The sequence below is a fragment of the Fulmarus glacialis genome, unplaced genomic scaffold (assembly GCF_000690835.1).
Source record: "Fulmarus glacialis isolate BGI_N327 unplaced genomic scaffold, ASM69083v1 scaffold22862, whole genome shotgun sequence".
In the NCBI taxonomy this organism is placed as follows: domain Eukaryota; kingdom Metazoa; phylum Chordata; class Aves; order Procellariiformes; family Procellariidae; genus Fulmarus; species Fulmarus glacialis.
Genome location: NW_009197543.1, coordinates 1 through 4,478, shown reverse-complemented (window position 1 = coordinate 4,478; position 4,478 = coordinate 1).

The window sequence follows — 4,478 nt, the reverse complement described above, 5'->3', positions numbered from 1 at the left end:
AATCACATCTATGGTTAGATTTGGAGTAAATCATCACATGTGGATTGAAAAACATGTGACTAAACCTTTTCTTACCTATTGCATAATTGCAGGTTCCTTTCTAATCAGTCTTCACTGGTTTTTGTACATCAGCTATTTAATCAAACCCTAAACGTGTCATTGTCAAAAGTATCCTTGATATCCTTTCATTATAACTTACGTCACTTCATTTCCAAAAGACAAGAACCTGATGTGCCATATGTTTCTCTGCAGCTGTGAAGGTTATAGTTGCCATATCTAGAAATGGAAGAAAAATGTCATGTCTCCAGGTACATCTTTCCATCTGGACAGCATTTTTCCCTCAGAAATATTTTGAAGCCCTTTGTTCTCTCTAGTTTTTCTGACTCAGATAATGAGATTCTCACCAACTCTTCTGGGGAATATTCCTCAAAACTTTCCCTATCCTAATGTCATCCTACACAAACCATGACTTTCCATTGCTGCAATTTCTCAAGTGTTTGCCATCATGTTGTCTCCATTGTCCCTTGACCCTGATTCATCTGCTTCACACTAATTAACACAGCTCAGTTTTCAGTCAATAATAATTTTGTTTCCTTTTTGTTACTCCCCTACCTTTTAAATTCATTTTAATCACCACCCACATCCTAGCATCACATCATGAGCAGCCACATCCTAGCACCACATAGACACAAACAAGCACTCTTGGCTTGAGTTTCTGTGGACTATGTATAACCACAACAGAGTGGAAAACAGAGCAGATTTCATGAGATGGGTGCACTTCTTGCAGCAAAGATACCAGCTAAAATCCTGAAACAGTACAGCCCCATGGATTATAGCTGTACCAATACAGAGAGATCTCAGCCCCATCAGTGCTCTTGTACTGGGTCTGGCTCCAGAACAGAGCGAGAAGTGGGTCGCTCATGCCTTTTCGCACAGCACTGGACACAGCGGGTATACACCCAACCTCCGGGGCATGTTTGCTCCTGTCCTGCCAGGGCAACGCAGCCCGAGATAGTTGTGCCTTTGCAGCACTACCACATTGCAAATTCAAGATTAATTTTGTCACCACCATCGTGTCCAATCTGACATAGATATTATCAGTGCACTCTCAGCTTTTGCTTAAACACTTATATATAAATAAGTATTTACTGTTTCTAGGTTTTGCTATCCTATTTAACACAAACATTTCCCCTACATAGTTACTTGTATTTTCCAAGTGCAACATTCCTAAGTAATTTTCTACCTGTAGCACTGACCTCCATCCTCTTGCCTTATTGCTCTGTTCTCAAGAGGATTGCAGTGTTTCCTTATTTAGTATGCATTGCAAACTGGCCCCTTTTTTTCAGGACACCAAGATGTTTAAATGAGACCAATAGAAGGTCCAATACAAGGACCAACACTTGCACAGGGGAAAGTCCTAACCCACAATGTATGCACATAGCACAGAGAGGTTTTAAGGTGGCCATGGCATGGTGCATCATCAGCAAGGGACTGGTGCTGAGCTTCCTACAAAGCCCATGGTGGCACAGGTCTTTCTTTCCAACCTGACCCCTTGTTGTGGCAACTTGTTCAGTAGGACTGGCACAAAGCCATTACCTTCTTGTTCTTTCAGCCCACAGAAAGACCTTAGAGCACATCTTAAGGCCCATCCTAGCTGGATGTAAACTAGCAATCCACTGCAACAACCTCAACTAATCTGCTGCTAATCCTCTAGCCTGCAAATGCCCTTTTCTCTATTTTATTATTTCCTGTACTCAGTGCATAGTAGAGTTCCTTCCTTTTCCCATGAGGCCATGATCTATTTCTCATTGTTTCCCAGTTGATCCATTAGTCATTTGAGAATTCAACTAGTTGGGATTATTTTTATATTTATGCTGTAATTTTGTAATTAGCATTGCAAGTGGCATGCCGTAAACAATGTGTTCACCGAACTAATGAAAATGTCATTGCTGATATCCAGTAAACTTTGCCGATAGTTATGACTACAGTAGGTTTTGTGTTGTACCGTCACTTCAACCCGAACTGACTGAAGCAAATTTTTTGTACTATGATCTGTAAGGAGACCAATCTAACACCCATTGGAGTCAGTGGAAGTCTCTCTGTTCCCTCAGGTGAGCAATGGTCCCACCCCCATAAAAAGTATAATTATAACTAAATTTAACACTACAGAGTGATAGCAATGAATAGCCTTTCAAATGGAGGAGCAGTCTCATTTACTACAGAAGAGACAAAAGGTGTCCCAGCTTCCTCACCTGCAAACCAGTTAAGGAACCACCTTCATGATGACAAAGCTGTTAAGAAGGAAGGCACTTAACATTTGAGTTGTTTATTTTCCCAGTCTCCAGAGTGCAAGCATGAAGCTATTTTTCTTAATTATCAGCCCTCTAAAAAGCCATCCAAGTGCTCCTTATGAAGGGAAATCAAAACAAGTTACAGGTGTTTAATGCAGCTTCACGGTAGACAGCTGGCAGATAGGTAGATGATACCTATAAAGGTTTATATCTTTCCACAGTCAATCAGATGATCAAAAATTAAAATAAGAAAGCGTAAGATTCCTTAAATATTTCCTACTTTATGCACAATTTTGTAGGACAATGGACTCTTTTAATTGAAATATTTTGGAAAAATATCTTTTTTTTTTTTCCCCTCCCAAAAGATATGTCAAACTGCAAGACGGATAGAGAGACTGGACTTACTGCATTTTCCTACTATCCCCAGTGTAACCCTTGACAATTAAAGGAAATGGCTTTTCATTGCTTTGCAAATGATAAGGAGTGATAAGATAGGGAAAAATGTTCTGTAAAATTAAGAAGTGCACTTTGGTATGTACAAATTCTTTAGGTATGTACCTGAATTTTCTAGGTGGTGTTGAAAATTTCTCCTGGAGCAAAGGCCCGTGCTGCATGTATCCAGGTCTCCCTTTTCCCTCTACCATTCATCAGATACACCTTTCCTCATGCTAGATTCTTAAATCAAAATTCAGTTTCCCGGGAACTATAGGGGACTGTTCATTTTGGACTTCATTGTTAGTGACAGACTGCCTTTTCTTCCTGTGTTCTTTTCACTCATGTCTTGGAAACATTCTTCCTTAATGGAAAATATGTAACATCTTTCACAGAATTTTTTTTTCAACTCTTCATTAGAAATAGGTAGGTTGACAGTATCGGAGCTTAAATTTCTGCAAAGGAAACCCAATCTAGACAGAACTCAGAACTGGCCAGAACTTTTGCTTGCACTTTTTCCCATGCTTCAAGTTGTTTAGAAGTTCACAGGGCTGGAGCAGGAGGGAAGGGGATGGTGGGAGAAGCACAGTGTAATCCCTCTGCTCCTGGATCCATGCTTACTGATGCTACTGAGGCTGATCGCAGGCTGAAGATCTGTGCTATTCCTCTTACATCAAATATAAGAAACTACATCAAAGGAACCTGGTACATTATTTCATTTCTGCTGCCTGGTATGCTCCTGCTTCCAGGGCTGCACATGGGCTTGGGCAAGCATGGCTCACCAAGGCTGGTTTTTCCCCTGTCAAAATTATCTGGAGGCTGGTTATATCACCCTGAAAAGATTCCCATATTAGAGAAGCTCTTCACATGATGTGTGGCCATCAGGACAGATGTCATGCAGCATTTCTTCTGGGACCTGCCTTGAGGAAAGTGGTCTGAGAAGGAGGAGAACATGGGCAGGACTTCCCTGCACACACAAATCCTGGCAGCCCTATTGCCACTTGGAGCCACTTCCTGGCATAAGGTGCCTGAGGAGCTCTTACATGTCCCCTGAGCCCCCCCTCAGCCCCCCAGGAGTGGGCAGTGCAAAGCTGACATACAGTGTCATCCTCGCCACCCTGCCAGCTCTCCCTCTCCAACCCTCACTATCTCCGCAACGTTTCCTTTTGGAAACAAATTATTTGTTCAGCTTGACTAGAAGGGTACAAATATGAGGTCAGATATCCTCTGCTGTAAAGAAAAAGTAATATTTTTTTAAAGTTATAAAAGATGTTTATTTACTACATGAAGTGCTTGAGATATTCAGTGATTTGCATGCGACGAGTAGCTTCGCTCACGGAGCACGTTTTATTTTCACTGCCATTGCCTGCGGTGCTTTGATACTGTCGTGCCACAGCCCCTGGGCTTCCCTTTCCTGGCGCTGGGAGCGTGGTTAGGTGCCCCAAAGCCTTCGACAAGGAACTGCACATTGCGCTGCTGCACTCCCATTAGGTCAGGAGGCATACAGGGGAAAGATACCTGTTCTATTTCTCTGGAGATCGTCATCGAAAGATTTCCATCTGATAATCAAGTCTCTGAGTGTTTATTGTGACTCAGGCCCACATATTAATTGAAAATTACAATTAACCGCTGTTCCTGCTGTCTGACTTAAATCCTACGTATCTTGCCTCTTTATATTTTGATATTTGAGGGGTGAGCAGCTCTGGTGCCGGCAGGATTGGCAGCAGAGCACTCCGACGCGGTGCACCGGGGGTT